Source organism: Taudactylus pleione, unplaced genomic scaffold (assembly GCF_031769625.1).
Source record: "Taudactylus pleione unplaced genomic scaffold, aTauple2 ptg000174l, whole genome shotgun sequence".
In the NCBI taxonomy this organism is placed as follows: domain Eukaryota; kingdom Metazoa; phylum Chordata; class Amphibia; order Anura; family Myobatrachidae; genus Taudactylus; species Taudactylus pleione.
In genome coordinates, this window is record NW_028284576.1 from 7374805 (window position 1) to 7396522 (window position 21718).

General features: G+C 47.7%; 1 non-coding gene across 1 annotated transcript; it reads right to left on the bottom strand.

The window, feature by feature from the left end:
* Window positions 1–20219: 20219 nt before the first annotated feature.
* TRNAR-ACG (transfer RNA arginine (anticodon ACG)) lies at window positions 20220–20292 on the bottom strand. The gene has a single exon. It is a non-coding gene; the product is annotated as a tRNA-Arg (tRNA).
* Window positions 20293–21718: the final 1426 nt, after the last annotated feature.

Genomic DNA, 21718 nt, shown 5'->3' on the forward strand with positions numbered 1-21718 from the left:
CTCAGGGGATCCCTCTGTGTGAGGGGGGATAGACTGGTGTTGAGGAGAGGGGTGGGCATCTCTGAGACCCCTCCCCACTCCAGGCACAGTACCTTCTCTGCCAAGTGAGGAACCGTTGGTGAGTGCTGTGATGGATGTGCAGAGATGGATGTGTTGTTTGTTTCTTGCCCTGACTGTTAGGGTCCACCCTGTGCCAGGTAGTGAGAGGCAGGGGCTTCCACCCTCACTAACTGCCACCCCCTGCCAGTCACCATTATCTGCCACCATCCTATCCCCTGCCAGTCACCCCACTATCTGCCACCCCCAGCCAGACGCCACCCCCAGCCAGACCTCATGATGGTCTTCATGGTGCGGCCACTGGCAGGTGAGTGCAGGCGGCTGCAGGAGCTCACATCCCCGGCACTGCAGCCTTATATGGGAAGAGGGAGGAGGTTACTCAGGCAGCTTCAGGGGAAAAGTGGGGGTTGATGCTGGGTGCCAACCTGGGCTCATGTGCCAGCTACTGTCACCAGGTGCCCATGCCCACCCACAGTCTGCACTGTGTATAGTGCCCATCTGCAGACTGTAATGAATTGTGCTCAGGCTAAAAGCCCGCCCTGACTGTCTGGGGGTGAGGGGGGGCACCAATGCTCTTTCTCGCACAGGGCACCAAAATATCTAGTTACGGCTCTGGATACACTTAATACTAGTCTGCTACTATACTGCATTAGACAGAACATGGCTACGTGAGAATGCCACTTCCTTTACCCATTCCATCTATGCAGCTGTAAGAGTAGATGCGTGCCAGTCTGCATGGGCACATGTGTATGCGAATTCATCCAAGATAGGCTCCGCAAATTACCATAGTACTCGTCCTGCGTCAGCCCCATGATCCATACACCTGGGTATTAGAATTACATTTATTAAAGATCCAGTCCCTGTGACATTATTGTTCCCTCATCTCACACATCTCTATCAGATGGACCCGGTGGAATGTTCCTTATATATGGGGACTAGGGTGGAGAAATTTTTTCCTTTTGGCTCCCATACTATACATCACTGCCTGCTCATGTGAGAGACTGCACTAGACAAGCAGTTACTGACCTCCTGGTATCATTTGGAACTACTGCCCAATGGATCTCCTCCCTTCTAGCATTCTCTCCACGGTGGCCGAAAGTGGACTGACCGCAGCAGTAGACTCTGGGCACTAGTCTGTGCCCAGGGTCTAGTGCTTATGCACAGGTCACCGGGGAAATGGCGGCCATGTGATTTTCCCACTGCTCATGCCTAAATCGCCGGAAAAATGGCCGCAGTGGCCATTTTACAGGCGTTGTATGCAGGGTTGCGACAGCCGACGCGGGACTTTGGAGAGGTGAGTGAGTATTACAAAATATGGGTGCAGGGTGTGCGGTATTGGACCCAGGGGCCCATGTGCATCACACCCCCTGCACCCATTATAGATACGCCCCTGATTTAGACCTACATTTTTCTGTCACCACATTTCCATTGTTAGTAATCTAAACAAATGACTATTTGTATAATTGCTATATTTACTATTTGACTTTCCCAATAATCATATATACAAAAAAGAAAAACTAATTAAAATGTGACCTGACAGGGTTCCATAGAGAGACGTACACGTATAGTTGGCCAGACACGGGCACATCCAGAGTAATGGAATCGGTAGCAAGCTTGTAAAGGGGCAAATTGGACAAGATGTGGGTCACGTGCACCATGGCTATGGCTGGTACAGGCTAATCATGGTGACCTGCGGGCATCTTCCTCCCACCTATGCCAACATGCCAGATACTGATCTGGTCAGTAATGGATGAATTATGAACCACGTGGATCCAAGCCAATGAGCGTCCGCTAATGTAAAACCGCCACGGGAGTAATGACTGCTCATTCCAATGAGCTGTCATTTGCGTACTGTAACTACATGCTTCACCATGTACTTACAGTGAGTCCGTGGTCCATAATGGATTTCTTCGGAGAACATCGTGGGACAAAAAGTGAGTAAAGGAACTTTTTTGCAGGTATATCCATGGATACAATACATTGAGAAGGGACGTGAACATCTGGCAGCAGGTACGTATGTGAGAAGTGTTCAATAAAGTTCTACTTTCAACGGTGTGTGAGTGATGTGGTTTTTTTAACTATTAATTTTACAGTGGAGATAGAGGTGCCGGACACATGCTGGCACTTGTAGTTCCACAAGTATGCTTACTTGTACGGTAAAATACAATAGTGTACTTCTATTTTACCACTTTATTACCCCCATACCCACAGCCCTGGGGTACGGAAAAGAACCCCGGGCTTCAGACCAAGCCTGGGGTTTGGGGGTGGGGACCCCTTCTCTGGGGGGTCCCCACCTTCCCTGAGATCCCCGTCTTGGCCTTACCGGCTTGGGCTTATAATGCTTTGGCCACGGAGCTCTGGTGAAAGAGTCTCCGGACTGTGGCATTACAGCCCAGTCACTTTGGGTCCAGAGCTGGTTTTAAATATAGGGGGAACCCTATGCATTTCCCCCCTATATTTAAAACCAGGACTGGCCCTGCAGCCTGGTGCTGGCTCTTGAATTACTGTGGAACCTTACTCATTTTGTTTCCCGTAATTTAAGCAACCGGGACTGGCTGGCAAGTCTTGGGCTGGTTAGCCTTTTGGTGGGGTCCCCACATCAATTTTTTCATAATATTAACCCTTAAAATAAAAATAAGCAGTTTGCACATATTTCACTGCTTGTTCGGGAGAGAAATTCGGGCGGTGAAATCGGGACTCAAACGGATAGGATTGACCTAATACACCATCAATCAAAATTATCCTGTCAAAACCGTGAGCTTGGTAAATTCCCGATTTTTCAAGTGAAAAAAATGGCAGCTTTTAATCGATCCTATCCGAGATTAAGAACGGGACAAATCGGGACCAACACGAATCTCAGTACATTTACCCCTATGTGAGAGAATCACTGGACTGGCTGCCCCTATGTGCAGGTCAGCAGCCAGCAATACAGCTACCAAGGCAATGGGCAGAGAGAGGTGTAGCACTAACACCTGCCGCAGGATCAGCCAGTAATACAGCTAACAAGGCAATGGGCAGAGAGAGGTGTAACGCTAACACCTGCCGCAGGATCAGCCAGTAATACAGCTAACAAGGCAATGGGCAGAGAGAGGTGTAACGCTAACACCTGCCGCAGGATCAGCCAGTAATACAGCTAACAAGGCAATGGGCAGAGAGAGGTGTAGCACTAACACCTGCCGCAGGATCAGCCAGTAATACAGCTAACAAGGCAATGGGCAGAGAGAGGTGTAACACTAACACCTGCTGCAGGATCAGACAGTGGAAAAACAAATAAGACAGAAATAGAGAAAGTGAAAAGCAAGCACAGGATATAGAGTGTCACTGGTTGGTTATCTCTGGCCTCTACCACTGCAGATTATCTCATCCTTCCATCCACTCTCTGTACATGTTATGCAGCCTATACTGTGCTGGTTGTGGCTTTAGCAACAGAAGAATATAAAAATCCACTGTACATAACAAACAGATACATACTATATCTCCTCTGCAGGATGTACTATATCTCCTCTATGTTCTGTCCTGTTACAGAATACCCCCTGTATTGTAGTATATAATTACCCTCACTGACGCCCTGCTGGTCTCCTCTATGTGCTGTCCTGTTACAGAATACCCCCTATACTGTAGTATATAATTACTAGGGGTGTGCACCGGCCACTTTTCGTGTTTTGTGTTTTGGTTTTGGATCTGGATCTTTCTTCGTGTTTTGGATCTGGATTGGTTTTGCCAAAACCACCCTTCCGTGTTTTGGGTTCTGGGTTTTGTGTTTTGGATCTGTATTTTTTTTTTAAAAAGCATAAAAACAGCTAAAATCACAGAATTTGTTGGTTTCTCTGCTCCTATGCTATTATTAACCTCAATAACCTTAATTTCCACTCATTTCCAGTCTATTCTGAACACCTCACACCTCACAATAGTGTTTTCATGTCCAAAAGGTTGCACCGAGGTAGCTGGATGACTATGCTAAGCGACACGAGTGGGCGGCACAAACACGTGACCCATCTAGGAGTGACACTGCAGTGGCAGACAGGATGGCAGTTAGAAAAACTAGGCCCCAAACTGTACATAATGCAAAGAAAAAAAAGAAGTGCAAGATGGAATTGTCCTTGGGCCCTCCCACCCACCCTTATGTTGTATAAACAGGACATGCACACTTTAACAAATCAATCATTTCAGCGCCAGGGTCTGCCACACAACTGTGGCTGAAATGATTGGTTCGTTTGGGCCCCCACAAAACAAGCTGGCAATTAATGTGTCCCTGCACAAACTGGCTCTACGGAGGCAAGATGTCATCCTCATCCTCCTCATCCACCGATTCCTCACCCTCTTCAGTGTGTACATCCTCATCCTCACAAAGTATTAACTCGTCCCCACTTGAATCCACCACCACAGGTCCCTCTGTACCTTCTGGAGGCTGGTCTGCCTGGAAGAGCTGATAATTCATTTTGATGAACATCATCTTCTCCACATTCTGTGGAAGCAACCTCCTACGCCTTTCGCTGACAAGGTTCCCGGCTGCACTAAACACTCTTTCGGAGTACACACTGGAGGGGGGGCAACTCAGGTAAAATAGAGCCAGCTTGTACAGGGGCCTCCAAATTGCCTCTTTTTCCTGCCAGTACAGGTATGGACTGTCTGACATGCCTACTTGGATGCTGTCACCGATGTAATCCTCCACCATTCTGTCAATGGTGACAGTATCATATGCAGTGACAGTAGACATGTCAGAAATTGTTGCCAGGTCCTTCAGTCCGGACCAGATGTCCAAACTTGGTCCTGCCTGCCCTGCATCACCGCCAGCGGGTTGCTTAGGATACCTAAGTTTTTTCCTGGCAGCCCCAGTTGCGGGAGAAAATGAAGAAGGAGCCGTTGACGTGTCACGTTCCGCTTCAGCTGACAGTGTGTTCACCAGCAGGTCTTTGCACCTCTGCAGGCTTGTGTCGGCCGGAAAGAGAGACACCACATAGGCTTTAAACCTAGGATCAAGCACGGTGGCCAAAATGTAGTGGTCTGATTTCAACAGATTGACCACCCTGGAATCCTGGCAAAGCGAATGAAGGGCTTCATCCACAAGTCCCACATGCCGAGCGGAATCGCTCCGTCTTAGCTCCTCCTTCACTTTCTCCAGCTGCTTCTGCAAAAGCCTGATGAGGGGAATGACCTGACTCAAGCTGGCTGTGTCTGAACTGACTTCACGTGTGGCAAGTTCGAAGGGCTGGAGAACCTTGCACAACACGGAAATCATTCTCCACTGCGCTTGAGTCAGGTGCATACCCCCTCCTTTGCTTATGTCATAGGTGGATGTATAGGCTTGTATGGCCTTTTGCTGCTCCTCCATCCTCTGAAGCATATAGAGGGTTGAGTTCCACCGCGTCACAACCTCTTGCTTCAGGTGATGGCGGGGCAGGTTCAAGAGTGTTTGCTGGCGCTCCAGTCTTCGGCACGCAGTCGCTGAATGGCGAAAGTGGCCAGAAATTTTTCGGGCCACCCAAAGCGTCTCCTGCACGCCCCTGTCGCTTTTCAGAAAATTCTGCACCACCAAGTTTATTGTGTGAGCAAAACATGGGACGTGCTGGAATTTGCCCAGATGTAATGCCCGCACAATATTGGTGGCGTTGTCAGATATCACAAATCCCCAGGAGAGTCTAAGTGGGGTAAGCCACTGGGCGATGATTTCCCTCAGTTTCTCTAAGAGGTTGTCGGCGGTGTGCCTCTTACTGAAACCGGTGATACACAGCGTAGCCTGCCTTGTAACGAGCTGGCATTTCTGAGATGCTGCTACTGGTGACGCTGCTGCTGTTGCTGCGTAAGGTGATACATCTACCCAGTGGGCTGTCACAGTCATATAGTCCTTAGTCTGCCCTGTTCCACTTGTCCACATGTCCGTGGTTAAGTGGACATTGTGTACAACGGCATTTTTCAGGACACTGAGGACACTTTTTCTGACGTTTCTGTATAGTCTCGGTATCGCCTGCCTAGTGAAGTGGAATCTAGACGGGATTTGGAACCGGGGACACACTACCTCCATCAATTGTCTAAATCCCACTGCACTAATGGCGGATACCGGACGCACGTCTAACACCAACATAGCAGTCAAGGCCTCAGTTATACGTTTTGCTTCAGGGTGACTGCTGTCGTACTTCATCCTCCTCGCTAAGGACTGTTGGAGGGTCAATTGTTTAGTAAAAGTAGTGGTGTTCCTACTTCCTCTCTGGGATGATGAACGACTCCCAGCAGCAGCAACAGCAGCAGCGGCAGCAGTAGGCGTAGCAATGCAGGATCCTCCAGAGGAATCCCGGATAGGAGAGTCAGTCATGCCAGTGACATGGCCTGCAGGACTACTTCCGATCCTGACTAAGGAGGAAATTGACGAGGAGGGAGTTGACGGTGTGGTTTGCAGGCGCTTGGATACAACAGGACAACGGGATTTAGGTGTCCCTGGACTGCTTACGGTCTTAGCCAAAGTTTCTGAACTTGACAGTAACTTTTTATGAACGCGCTGCAGGTGCCGTATAAGGGAGGATGTTCCTAGGTGGTTGACGTCCCTACCCCTACTTATTTCACCTTTACATATGGTACATATGGCAAGACAGTTGTTGTCCGGATTTGGATAGAAATATTGCCAGACCAAAGAGGTGGAATGTTTGGTCTTCTGCCCAGGCATGACCGTGATGGGCTTTTTCATCCCACGGACAACAACTGTCTCCCCCGGAGCCTGATTTAAACAAACCACATCACCATCAGAATCCTCCTCGCCAACTTCCTCCTCAGCGCCAGCTACACCAGTATCCTCATCCTGTTGTACTTCAACAGTGACATCTTCAATTTGCATATCAGCAAGTGGACTGTGGGTGCTCCTTTCAGCACTTGCAGGGGGCGTGCAAATGGTGGAAAGAGCCACCTCTTCACGTCCAGTGCTGGGAAGGTCAGGCATCGCAACCACCACCACACTTGGACTCTCCTTGGGGATTTGTGATATCTTCTTAGAAAGCACAGTTCTTCGCTGTGCTTTTGCCAGCTTAACTCTTTTGATTTTTTTAGTGGGAGGAGGGCTTCCATCGTCATGTGAAGCTGAACCACTAGTCATGAACATACTAGGGATCGACCTTAGCCGTTCCTTGCCACTCCGTGTCGTAAATGGCATATTGGCAAGTTTACGTTTCTCTTCAGCTGATTTAAATGTCTTTTTCAAGGTCATTTTCCTGAACTTTGCCATTTGGGATTGTATGTGCCCTCTACTATGACATTGGGCATCGGCCTTGGCAGACGACGTTGATGGCATGTTATCGTCTATGTCATGACTAGTGGCAGCAGCTTCAGCACTAGGAGGAAGTGGTTCTTGATCTTTCTCTATTTTATTTTTATCGGAGAAAGTTTGGTCCTCCATTTATGTTATATCGATTTGATATATACGTGCGGCTAAACACAGAAAATAATTTTTTTTTTGGTTTGGACTGGAGTGTACTTTGTGGGTTACAGCACCCTTTAACGGTCAAGCCAGCCGGCCCTTTACTTATGACACAGGCGCACTCTTGGCACTACTTTGTTGATGCACGTGCGGCTACTGCGCACACAATTCACAAACACAGAAAATAATTTTTTTTTGGTTTGGACTGGAGTGTACTTTCGGGGGTTACAGCACCCTTAACGGTCAAGCCAGCCGGCCCTTTACTTATGACACAGGCGCACGCTTGGCACTACTTTGTTGATGCACGTGCGGCTACTGCGCACACAATTCACAAACACAGAAAATAATTTTTTTTTTGGTTTGGACTGGAGTGTACTTTCGGGGGTTACAGCACCCTTAACGGTCAAGCCAGCCGGCCCTTTACTTATGACACAGGCGCACGCTTGGCACTACTTTGTTGATGCACGTGCGGCTACTGCGCACACAATTCACAAACACAGAAAATAATTTTTTTTTTGGTTTGGACTGGAGTGTACTTTCGGGGGTTACAGCACCCTTAACGGTCAAGCCAGCCGGCCCTTTACTTATGACACAGGCGCACGCTTGGCACTACTTTGTTGATGCACGTGCGGCTACTGCGCACACAATTCACAAACACAGAAAATAATTTTTTTTTGGTTTGGACTGGAGTGTACTTTCGGGGGTTACAGCACCCTTTAACGGTCAAGCCAGCCGGCCCTTTACTTATGACACAGGCGCACGCTTGGCACTACTTTGTTGATGCACGTGCGGCTACTGCGCACACAATTCACAAACACAGAAAATATATTATTTTTTTAGCACTTGGGGGGAGCGCCCCTGATGGACAGAGCACCCCCTGGACAACACTACAGCTCTCCTTTAGGACTGGGACACTGCACAGGACTTTGGAGTGGACACAGCCCCTATGGAGAACTGACTGCACAACACAGTCCAGCCAGCCCCTATGGACTTTGAAGTAGTGGACACAGCCCCTATTAACAACAGCAGCACAGCACAACACAGCCAGCCCCTATGGACTTTGAAGTAGTGGACAACAGCAGCACTACACTACACTACACTACACAGCCCTAACTCCCACCCTCCCTCTTCACTGTCCACAGCCGAGTGAGAAAATGGCGCCGACGCGGGTACCTTATATAGGATCCAAAACCCGCGAGACTCGGAAGGCGGGATGATGACGTTTTGCCTCGATTTCAGATCCGAGTCAGGCGGGAAAAGTCGAGCCTGACTCGGATCGGACTCGGATCGGGGGGGCTCGGGGGGGTTCGGATTTCAGAAATCCGAACCCGCTCACCCCTAATAATTACCCTCACTGACGCCCTGCTGGTCTCCTCTATGTGCTGTCCTGTTACAGAATACCCCCTGTATTGTAGTATATAATTGCCCTCACTGATACCCTGCTGGTCTCCTGTATGTTCTGTTCTGTTACAGAATACCCCCTGTATTGTAGTATATAATTACCCTCACTGACGCCCTGCTGGTCTCCTCTATGTGCTGTCCTGTTACAGAATACCCCTGTACTGTAGTATATAATTACCCTCACTGACGCCCTGCTGGTCTCCTCTATGTTCTGTTCTGTTACAGAATACCCCCTGTACTGTAGTATATAATTACCCTCACTGACACCCTGCTGGTCTCCTCTATGTTCTGTTCTGTTACAGAATACCCCCTGTACTGTAGTATATAATTACCCTCACTGACACCCTGCTGGTCTCCTCTATGTTCTGTCCTGTTACAGAATACCCCTGTACTGTAGTATATAATTACTCTCACTGACGGCCTGGTAGGCGATGACAGTAGAACACACAGGGCCCAATTCAGACACAGTCGCAAGCTCTGAGCGCTCGCAACCGGGTCGATGGGGGCCCACTGGGCATGCGCACGATGGAGCCGGCTCCATCATGCGCATGCGCGAGACCCAGATAGCGACGGGTGCTCCGTCGCTCCAGATCTCGCACCAAAGGGGGCGAGCTGTCAATGGTGATTGACAGCTTGCCCCGTTTGGTAGGCGGGCAGGGGGGGTGGCTGGCCAAACGGAGGCGTTCCCGAAGGAACGCTTGTCATTTGGGGGCGGCCCCACTGACATCACCAGTGATGTCAGTGGGAGAGCTTCCGGCTCTATTAGAGCTGGAAGCTCTCTGGGGCTTACGGCCACGAGACCCAACCAAAAGGGTCTCATCGCAAGCCCGATGGTCGCGATGGTCTTGACCATCGCGACCATCATCCTGGCCTCTCGCAATAGCTGTGGGTGGTCACCCACAGCTATGCGAGCGGCCAGGAGGCCGCACCAAAAAAAAAAAAAAAAAAATGCCCTGATTCAGAGCGAGCGCTCTGTCAGAGAGATAGTCTCTGAATCAGGTCCACAGTCCTCAGTCTTCTTGCTAGTAACAATGACTACAGAGAGTGGGAATGTGGCAGGATAGTGTGATACGGGGCCGGGCTGCAGAGAGATCTCTATTTACAACACTATGGTGCAAATCATACTCTCCTCCCCTGTCTACCTTTTCTGCACATCCCTGATCGAAACACACCAAATTTCTAGCACTATATACTGCCTGAGGCCTCGGAATCATATATATATGTGTGTAAATCTTTCTCTAATAGTAGCCAGTGCCTCCCCAGCAAGTTACCTCACCGCACGTCACTGCCAGTGCCTCCCCATATATTTACCTCACCACACATCACTGCCAGTGCCTCCCCATCCATTTACCTCACCACACGTCACTGCCAGTGCCTCCCCATCCATTTACCTCACCACACGTCACTGCCAGTGCCTTACCACACATCACTGCCAGTGCCACCCCATCCATTTACCTCACCGCACGTCACTGCCAGTGCCTCCCCATCCATTTACCTCACCACACGTCACTGCCAGTGCCTCCCCATCCATTTACCTCACCACACGTCACTGCCAGTGCCTCCCCATCCATTTACCTCAACGCACGTCACTGCCAGTGCCTCCCCATCCATTTACCTCACCACACGTCACTGCCAGTGCCTTACCACACATCACTGCCAGTGCCTCCCCATCCATTTACCTCACCGCACGTCACTGCCAGTGCCTCCCCATATATTTACCTCACCACACATCACTGCCAGTGCCTCCCCATCCATTTACCTCACCACACGTCACTGCCAGTGCCTCCCCATCCATTTACCTCACCACACGTCACTGCCAGTGCCTTACCACACATCACTGCCAGTGCCTCCCCATCCATTTACCTCACCGCACGTCACTGCCAGTGCCTCCCCATCCATTTACCTCACCACACGTCACTGCCAGTGCCTCCCCATCCATTTACCTCACCACACGTCACTGCCAGTGCCACCCCATCCATTTACCTCAACGCACGTAACTGCTGACCTCTCCTGCTTACTTGTCATCCCTGAAGTGGTATATGGTGCCTATACACTAGTATTGGGACCTCCTCAGTTCCCTATTCATCAAACTTCAAAAATACATAATTTTTGGAATTTGATTGTGAGAATGGATGGTGTTCACTCTCCTGTCCTCGCTCCTATCCCCAGATTTTGAAGAGAGGTCAGTTCGGAGTCCTCTGCCCCTGTTTGGATCTCTCCTATGGCTGCTGGGTTCCTTGTGGGCATGCATGAACCCAAGTTCACACATGCCCACTAGCACTGACAAATCAGACTTGGCAGTGCTAATTGTCACTGCTGTGAAAGTAGCGGTGATAGAGCACGCGGGGACAACATAGGCAAATGCGGGGGGGTTTCCGTCTGCCTGGAAACCACCCTCCCCAGCACATACTATGACCCACAATAGAAATAGTAATATAATAGAATGTTACTAGTGCTGATAATAGAATGTTACTAGTGCTGCATGTTCTTCTCAGTATCACAAATGAAATGATTAGCACTACCTATGGATCTTTTAAAATGTGTCAGCCAGTAATAAATAACCTGTGCACCAACTAGGAGATGTGGAAAACATGCACTGTTAGAGGTGCACTGCTACAGACCATCTATAGGGCTAATTATTAATACTGTATAATAATACACTATCCAGTACATAAGGAGACCAATATGTACATATATGTCCAGGGCAGTGCTAAGTTATTCTGCTGCTCCCTCAGACTCCCGGACTTGCTCCCATGCTCAGGAATAGTGCCCACATCTGAAAAAAACATTCTGCTCAGACAGGATGGACCATCTGCCGCATCTAGTGACTTACTGTGATCGCTGGTCCTGTATATGCTGGAATTATGCAACACAATATACTTTATATGTAACATATTTAAAGCTGGTTATGCCCTCTTCATGGACTGGCCACACTCACTCTAAAATAAAGCATTTGGAAACCCCCCTCTAGAAATCCTGCGTTTGCAACTAGACAACCAGGGGCAAACGCAGGATTTTGAAAGGGAGGTTTCCAAATCCTTGGTTACCGAACCAATGAAAAAAACATTTAGCCACAAATAAAGAGACAGACAGAGAGATAGATAGAAACAGCTTATACAGGATTTAGGACCACTATAGTAAAATATACCACTCAGCCTATGACGGGGTAAACACACACTGACTGACACAGACAGACAGACAGATACATCCCTATCACTAAAAACCATGAATGCAGCAGGCAAATAAATACAGCCAGCATGATTTATAAAGACCCCCCCTCCCCCCAGTAGTGGTCCCCCCTTTGCAGTACCTCCAGTAGTAGCACCCTTAAATAGTGTTCCCAGTAGTAGTACCACCTATGCAGTGCCCCCAGTAGTGCCCCTTATATAGTGCCCCCAGTAGTAGTCCCCCCTTTGCAGTGCCCCCAGTAGTGCCCCTTATATAGTGCCCCCAGTAGTAGTCCCCCCTTTGCAGTGCCCCCAGTAGTGCCCCTTATATAGTGCCCCCAGTAGTAGTCCCCCCTTTGCAGTGCCCCCAGTAGTGCCCCTTATATAGTGCCCCAGTAGTAGTCCTCCCTTAGCAGTGCCCCCAGTAGTGCCCCTTATATAGTGCCCCAGTAGTAGTCCTCCCTTAGCAGTGCCCCCAGTAGTAGTTACCTTATGATCATTATTATCGCCTAGAGGATGTGCAGCATTACACTTTATCTTCATTCAAGGCTTATTAACTTAACTGACGTGGCCGTATGGGTTGCGAATGCAGTCAGCTGTGATTTAGCTGACATGGTGCGACCGCGCTGCCCCACCATTTCTGAAGAGGAAATTTGTTCTAAACATATGCAGTGTGACTCTCCTATGACTTCCCGGACTCTCCTGCGGACCCAGCAATTTCTGACCAGTTTTGCCAGTTAAGTGGTTAAATAGACCCCACAGTGTAACAGAGGGGGTGCACGGTATATGGAGCACACAGTGTAACACAGGGGGTGCGTGGTATAGGGGGCATACAGTGTAACACAGGGGGTACGCGGTATAGGGAGCACACAGTTTAACACAGATTGTGAGCAGTATAGGGAGCATACAGTGTAACACAGGGGGTGCTGGGTATAGGGAACACACAGTGTAACACAGGTGGTGAGTGGTATATGGAGCACACAGTGTAACACAGGGGGTGCGCGGTATATGGAGCACAGTGTAACACAGGGGGTGCGCGGTATATGGAGCACACAGTGTAACACAGGTGGTGCGCCGTATATGGAGCACATAGTGTAAAACAGGGGGTGCGCGGTATATGGAGCACACAGTGTAACAAAGGTGGTGCGCGGTATATGGAGCACACAGTGTAACACAGGGTGTGCGCGGTATAGGGAGCACACAGTGTAACACAGGGGGTGCGCAGTATAGGGAGCACACAGTGTAACACAGGGGGTGCGCGGTATAGGGAGCACACAATGTAACACTGTGGGTGCGCGGTATAGGGAGCACACAGTGTAACACAGGGGGTGCGTGGTATAGGGAGCACACAGTGTAACAGAGGGGGTGCGCGGTATAGGGAGCACACAGTGTAACAGAGGGGGTGCGCAGTATATGGAGCACACAGTGTAACACAGGGGGTGCGCAGTATATGGAGCACACAGTGTAACACAGGTGGTGAGTGGTATATGGAGCACACAGTGTAACACAGGGGGTGCGCGGTATATGGAGCACAGTGTAACACAGGGGGTGCGCGGTATATGGAGCATACAGTGTAACACTGGGGGCACACAGTGTAACACAGGGGGTTCGTGGTATATGGAGCACACAGTGTAACACGGGGTGCGCGGTATATGGAGCACACAGTGTAACACAGGTGGTGCGCCGTATATGGAGCACATAGTGTAAAACAGGGGGTGCGCGGTATATGGAGCACACAGTGTAACAAAGGTGGTGCGCGGTATATGGAGCACACAGTGTAACACAAGGGGTGCGCGGTATATGGAGCACACAGTGTAACACAAGGGGTGCGCGGTATATGGAGCACACAGTGTAACACAGGGGGTGCGCGGTATATGGAGCACACAGTGTAACACAGGGGGTGCGCGGTATATGGAGCACACAGTGTAACACAGGGGGTGCGCGGTATATGGAGCACACAGTGTAACACAGGGCTTGCACGGTATATGGAGCACAGTGTAACACAGGGGGTGCGCGGTATATGGAGCACACAGTGTAACACAGGGGGTGCGCGGTATATGGAACACAGGGGGTGCGCGGTATATGGAGCACACAGTGTAACACAGGGGGTGCGCGGTATATGGAGCACACAGTGTAACACAGGTGGTGCGCGGTATATGGAGCACACAGTGTAACACAGGGGGTGCGCGGTATATGGAGCACACAGTGTAACACAGGGGGTGCGCGGTATATGGAGCACAGTGTAACACAGGGCTTGCGCGGTATATGGAGCACACAGTGTAACACAGGGGGTGCGCGGTATATGGAGCACACAGTGTAACACAGGGGGTGCGCGGTATATGGAGCACACAGTGTAACACAGGGGGTGCGCGGTATAGTGAGCACACAGTGTAACAAAGGGGGTGCGCAGTATAGGGAGCACACAGTGTAACACAGGGGGTGCGCGGTATAGGGAGCACACAGTGTAACACAGGTGGTGCGCGGTATAGGGAGCACACAGTGTAACACGGGGTGCGCGGTATAGAGAGCACACAGTGTAATACAGGGGGTGCGCGGTATAGGGAGCACACAGTGTAACACAGGGGGTGCGCGGTAAATAGAGCACACAGTGTAACACAGGAGCACACAGTGTAACACAGGTGGTGCGCGGTATATGGAGCACACATTGTAACACAGGGGGTGCGCGGTATAGGGAGCACACAGTGTAACAGGGGGTGCGCGGTATAGGGAGCACACAGTGTAACACAGGGGATGCGCGGTATAGGGAGCACACAGTGTAACACAGGGGGTGCGCGGTATAGGGAGCACACAGTGTAACACAGGGGGTGCGCGGTATAGGGAGCACACAGTGTAACACAGGGGGTGCACGGTATAGGGAGCACACAGTGTAACACAGGGGGTGCACGGTATAGGGAGCACACAGTGTAACACAGGGGGTGCGCGGTATATGGAGCACACAGTGTAACACAGGTGGTGCGCGGTATATGGAGCACACAGTGTAACAGGGCGTGCGCGGTATATGGAGCACACAGTGTAACACAGGGCGTGCGCGGTATATGGAGCACACAGTGTAACAGGTGGTGCGTGGTATATGGAGCACACAGTGTAAAACAGGGGGTGCGCGGTATATGGAGCACACAGTGTAACACAGGGGGTGCGCGGTATATGGAGCACACAGTGTAACACAGAGGGTGCGCGGTATAGTGAGCACACAGTGTAACACAAGGGGTGCGCGGTATAGGGTGCAAACAGTGTAACACAGGGGGTGCGCGGTATAAGGAGCACACAGTGTAACACAGGGGGTGCGCGGTATAGGGAGCACACAGTGTAACACAGGGGGTGCGCGGTATAGGGAGCACACAGTGTAACACAGGTGGTGCGCGGTATATGGAGCACACAGTGTAACACAGGGGGCACACAGTGTAACACAGGGGGTTCGCGGTATATGGAGCACACAGTGTAACACAGGGGGTGCGCGGTATAGGGAGCACACAGTGTAACACAGGGGGGTGCGTGGTATAGGGAGCACACAGTGTAACACAGGGGGTGCGCCGTATATGGAGCGCACTCCAGTACATACACTCAGTGATGGCCGTGGAATGTTGAGGGTCTGATTCAGCACGGATCACAACTGCAACAGTGTACGCAGATCGATTGATTGGATATGCAGTGCGCGTGCATGACTTAGGGGCCTATTCATCATTACTAAACCTTCCCTGGAGGTAATTAGGTTTAGAATTGGCATGGAGTTCTACCTAATTACCAGTCCTCCTCCCCATAACTATCTTTTCTGAAGAGCTGCCATTTTTGCGATGACAGCTTTTCAGGAAATAGATACAGCTGGTAACAGTGCTGCGCATGCGCTGTTACATTCGTTAACCCAGCGCGTGCGCAGCACTGCTACACATGCGGTAAGTTTGTGTCCCCTCCCCCCCGCTCACTTCCCCCCTCGTTCAGCACTTACCTGTCTGCGCAGCAGCCTCCGGCTCAGTCCTGCTGGTCTGTCACATGGTCTCCAAAAAAGTTTTTTTTTTTTCTAATCTTTATTGTGTTCAGCTGGGAGAACACAGTGTCCGACCAGCCACCGGAGCCTTAAGGAAAATGTCCTTAAAAACATTAATTTAGTGTTGATGAATAGGCCCCTTAGAATTGCGATCGTTATGCGATCACTCAAGCAGAATAAAAGCCAATGTAGAGTGAGTGACAGGCTGTGAGCATTTGGGGGCGGATACGGGGGAGTGGTGGGAGAAATACAGGCGTGCCTATCTGTTTGAATGCCATTATTATTATTATTATTATTATCATCCTTTATTTATATGGCGCCACAAGGGTTCCGCAGCGCCTTACATAGTACAGAAACATAGTACATAAACAGTTGAACAGAACAAGAAAACAGTGTCATACAGTTTAAGACACTACAAGACAAGTACATGGTATATAAACACTGCTGCAACAGAAGCAGGATGGCAAAAGTCACGGGTTAGGTGCTTTGAGTATAGAGCAGATAATATAAGTAAAGAAAGGATAAGCACAAGAGGATAGAGGGCCCTGCTCGTGAGAGCTTACATTCTAAAGGGGATGGGCAGACAGACAGGGGTGACACAGATGGGGTAGACAGTGAGCGTGGGACAGAGGGTTAGGATGACAGATGGGTGGATTCCTATTTTACAGTATGTGTGGAAGTCATTTGAATTAAGATTTACGCCACTGACATTCTACTTTAAGAGGCAGTTTTTGTAGGTGTTTGTGGAGAGCCATGGCTGTTATATCAGTGTATGTGACAGTATATGTAGGTGTCTGTGGAGAGCCATGGCTGTTATATCAGTGTATGTGACAGTATATGTAGGTGTCTGTGGAGAGCCATGGCTGTTATATCAGTGTATGTGACAGTATATGTAGGTGTCTGTGGAGAGCCATGGCTGTTATATCAGTTTACGTGAAGTCTGACGGGTGGCAGAAGCCACTTCATGTGGGGCTATTTAGAGAGTGTGGTTAACGTGTGAACCAGCAGTCTCAGGTAAATGTCGAAATTGGTGAAAGCAGTTATTGTAAAGAGATGTTCAGATGTAAAATAATAAGTTGTGATGAAGTGTGAATTCTATAAGGCACATTTATTGATTTGGAGGGTGATGGGAGAGATGTGAGGTTTGCAGGATATTTATTCCATAGTAAATCCGCTGTATGTGTGTGGGGCCTGGATTTGGTGATATGTCACCAGATAATAAAAGCAGAAGGATGGAGAAGTAGATATAGTTGTAGGTGTGTAAAAGTTTTTTATAGTGACACAATGAGGCTGTAATTGTCAATTTTTGATGAAAAGAAAGCTCATTAGTTTTTAGAGGAGGTGAGTGACTCAATAGGGCGGCAGTGTGCCCAGAGAGGGGAGATGCAGGGAGAGTTAGGGATGTTATATCCTTAGAGAAAATACAAAAGAGAGAGTTGATAAAAAGAAATGTGTAGTACATGGTGAGTTTTAGGTTTGTTATTTTTAGACAAATTTTAAAGCAATCAGTTTCTTAATCTGAAATTACCTTAGATGTTGGTCAATGTTTGTTCAACTGTTTGATTAACTGTTATGTAATCACACTTTGTGCATTTAACACTTGGTGCTGTTAACCCCAGCTACAAACAGCCCAGCTGCCCCTAGACTGAATATAAAGGAGTGGTATCCTTGATTAAGACAGGCTACAACTGACTCAATTGCTCTGCTGATCAAAGGAGAGAACTTGCTCTGAGTTGGAGCAAAAACCAAGCCAGATATATACCATAAACTATGCTTCACTGAACAATATAGACTATACATGTAAAAACAATTCTATGCAAGAGATGAAATATCACATACATTTAAAAACTGCACATGATTGCATGAAGGTCTATGCAGAGTATATATGCAGTAGGCAGGATGAGAGATGAAATATCACATACATTTAAAAACTGCACATGATTGCATGAAGGTCTATGCAGAGTATATATGCAGTAGGCAGGATGAGAGATGAAATATCACATACCTGAGGGATGAAATGAAATAAACAGATGATTAGTCCATATTCATGCAGGGTAACTGTTTGATTAACTGTTATGTAATCACACTTTGTGCATTTAACACTTGGTGTTTTAAACCCCAGCTGCAAACAGCCCCAGCTGCCCCTAGACTGAATATAAAGGAGTGGTATCCTTGATTAAGACAGGCTACAACTGACTCAATTGCTCTGCTGATCAAAGGAGATAACTTGATCTGAGTTGGAGCAAAAGCCAGGCCAGATATATACCATAAACTATGCTTCACTGAACAATATAGACTATACATGTAAAAACAATTCTATGCAAGAGATGAAATATCACATACATTTAAAAACTGCACATGATTGCATGAAGGTCTATGCAGAGTATATATGCAGTAGGCAGGATGAGAGATGAAATATCACATACATTTAAAAACTGCACATGATTGCATGAAGGTCTATGCAGAGTATATATGCAGTAGGCAGGATGAGAGATGAAATATCACATACATTTAAAAACTGCACATGATTGCATGAAGGTCTATGCAGAGTATATATGCAGTAGGCAGGATGAGAGATGAAATATCACATACATTTAAAAACTGCACATGATTGCATGAAGGTCTATGCAGAGTATATATGCAGTAGGCAGGATGAGAGATGAAATATCACATACATTTAAAAACTGCACATGATTGCATGAAGGTCTATGCAGAGTATATATGCAGTAGGCAGGATGAGAGATGAAATATCACATACCTGAGGGATGAAATGAAATAAACAGATGATTAGTCCATATTCATGCAGGGTAACTGTTTGATTAACTGTTATGTAATCACACTTTGTGCATTTAACACTTGGTGTTTTTAACCCCAGCTGCCCCTAGACTGAATATAAAGGAGTGGTATCCTTGATTAAGACAGGCTACGCCCTTGCCATTGCAAGGGCGTGCATAAATTAGTCACTGCGTCGGCATACACAGCTTGTGTACTCGCTGCATGCGACGAGGTTAGAAATTTCTGAGTAAGGTCAGACCTGCTGTAATTGTGTGTTAGGGGCTGATGTTACTTGATGTTTATGCAGGACTGCAAGGTATTATGGATGTGAGCTAGCGGTAGTGGGCGTCTCCATGTTACTCACCCTCTCTACCTAGTGTCACCCACTGCTTCTCCTTGTCACTTTCTTCCTGTCACCCTCTCCTCTACAGTGAATCTCCAGTCCCTAAAGAGCCCAGTGTATCTCCAGTCACCACAGTGTCTCTCCAGCCCCCAGTGTATCTCCAGTCCCCACAGTGTCCCTCAAGCCCCTATGTATCTCCAGTTACCCAGTGCTTTTCCAGTCTCCACAGTGTCTCTCCAGCGCCCATGTATCTCCAGCCTTCACAGAGTCCCTCCAGCTCCCACAGTGTCCATCCAGTCCCCAGAGTGTCCCTCCAGCCCTCAGGGTATCTCCAGTGTCCAGCACAGTGTCTCTCCATTTGCAAGTGTATCTGCAGTATCCACAGTGTTCCTTCAGCCCCCAGTGGATCTCCAATGCCCACAGTGTCCCTCCAGCCCGCAGTGTATATCCAGTCCTCACAGTGTCCTTCCAGCACCTAGGGTATCTCCAGTATCCACAGTGTCCCTCCAGCTCCCCCATGTATGTATTTTTGTCTGTTGCTAAGTTTTATGTTTGTTCTAAAATCAGTAAACATATTGCAAAAAATATATATATTTTTTTAATTGCATTGGCAACTCCTGGTGCAACAAAGCAGCTCTACAGCAGTTTCTTGGACAGATCCAGTTACTTGCGCCCTGCTAATCACTGCAACAGTGCAGACAGTGATTAGATATAGGTTCATCTGTGGGCCTCTCTGGGGCACCCTACAACCTCGAGCCGGGTACAGCAATGTCTGTCACTGAGGCAAATGAGGGTCACTTAGCTTCCTCATGATTTTATTTACAAATCCCATTCATATTTTTTAGAGCGATAAAACAATTAAGGTTTATGCAACAGGCTCCTAATTCCTGTTTCAGTTCTACACTTAAATGTATATTTTTGTGCTATTATATTTAGTTTGTAAACTAAAAATATTTTCCTTTTCTATAAACTAGAAGAACAAATTTATTTTATTCTTATCGTTATATTAGTTAAGATTTTTTGCATTTCTGATCACAAGAAAAAAAAAAATTCTTACAAAAGAAACTTTGCCGAGCCAGGTAGGAGTCGAACCTACAATCTTCTGATCCGTAGTCAGACGCGTTATCCATTGCGCCACTGGCCCTACATGTTAAAGACCCCAAGAGTATTTTTTCTATATTTAAGGGAATAAATAATGGATTGTGAAAATATTCTTTTTTTTAATCCTATAAAATTGTCTGTTATTTTTATTATAAAAAACTTTACTCATAAACTTAGCTCTTCATTACAGTGATAATATTATACTCCTGTTTTCTAACTAATTTTCCAATTGGAATAATCTGACCTGGGTTAGTTTAAAATTGGAATCTCTTAGGTGTATATTTACTAAAGGTCAATTTTAATCGATTTTAATCTAGTTAAAATTGATCAACATCGATGTTTTGTTTCTGGGGCTAAATCACACATTTACTAACAGACAGGTTTTTTTTTTTAAGTATTAGCAAAGGCATGATTTAGCCCAAGAAACACAATATCGATTTTAAGTAAAATATACCCCTTAAGGTGCGTACACACTGTGCGATCAGGAAAGACAGTACGATTACGTCATTATAATAGTACCGTCATTACTTATCCCCTGCAGTGCCTACACTGAACGATCAGTCGTTCAGTGCAGGCACACTCCATCATTCCTGAACATGGCCAATCTGTCGTTATCGGCAGATTGGCCTGCATGTTCAGGTGATGGACTATGTCGGAAACAACCAGCGGGCGCGTGCATCGCTGGTCGTTTCCTACATTTTAGCGCACGATTTGTGCATGATTACTGAGCGATTGCACGATTACGATGGCGTAATCGTGCAGTCGCTCAGTAATATCGCCCAGTGTGTACCCACCATTAGAGTCTCATTTAGAGTTTGAAGTAAATCCAGTCAGATGTAATATAGCACTGTGGCCACAGCACAGTGCAGCAGAGGGGGGTAAATATAGACTGTGTGGACAGATGTAGTGGTGGGCGGGGGGAAGGGGCGTGTCCAAGCACAACTCTAAATCACAACAGTAAAATGAAGCTGCCCAGTAGGTGTGCGAGATACAGAAGTAAGCAGTGCTACCCCTATGTGCATAAGGATAAAAAATAACAATAATTTGCCCCCCATGCATTGCAACATGGTTTGCCCAGGTACAAATCTGCCCCCGTTGGCTGGAAAAGAGAAAGAGAGACAGAGATAAATAACTGACTTTAATTTTGCAGAGGAAAATTTGTTAGTGATCATTTCTCATAGACACATATATGGATAGAGAGAGATAGTAGAGAAGTTCTGCACGGCTCTAACAATGTAACTTTTAAAGGTACAAAAATAATGCTGCAGGTTGAACCACAGCGGGATCCAGTCTATAGATCTACAGTAAAATGGTTGACAATGTCTAGATAGACACCAGATGTTAGTCAAAATGGTCGCAAGGGACAAAAAGTTGACATACTAAAGGTCAACATGTAAGAAGGTCAAAAGGTACAAATGGTCGACATGGTCTAAATGTCGACTCAAATAAATGGTCAGCATGCTTTTTCT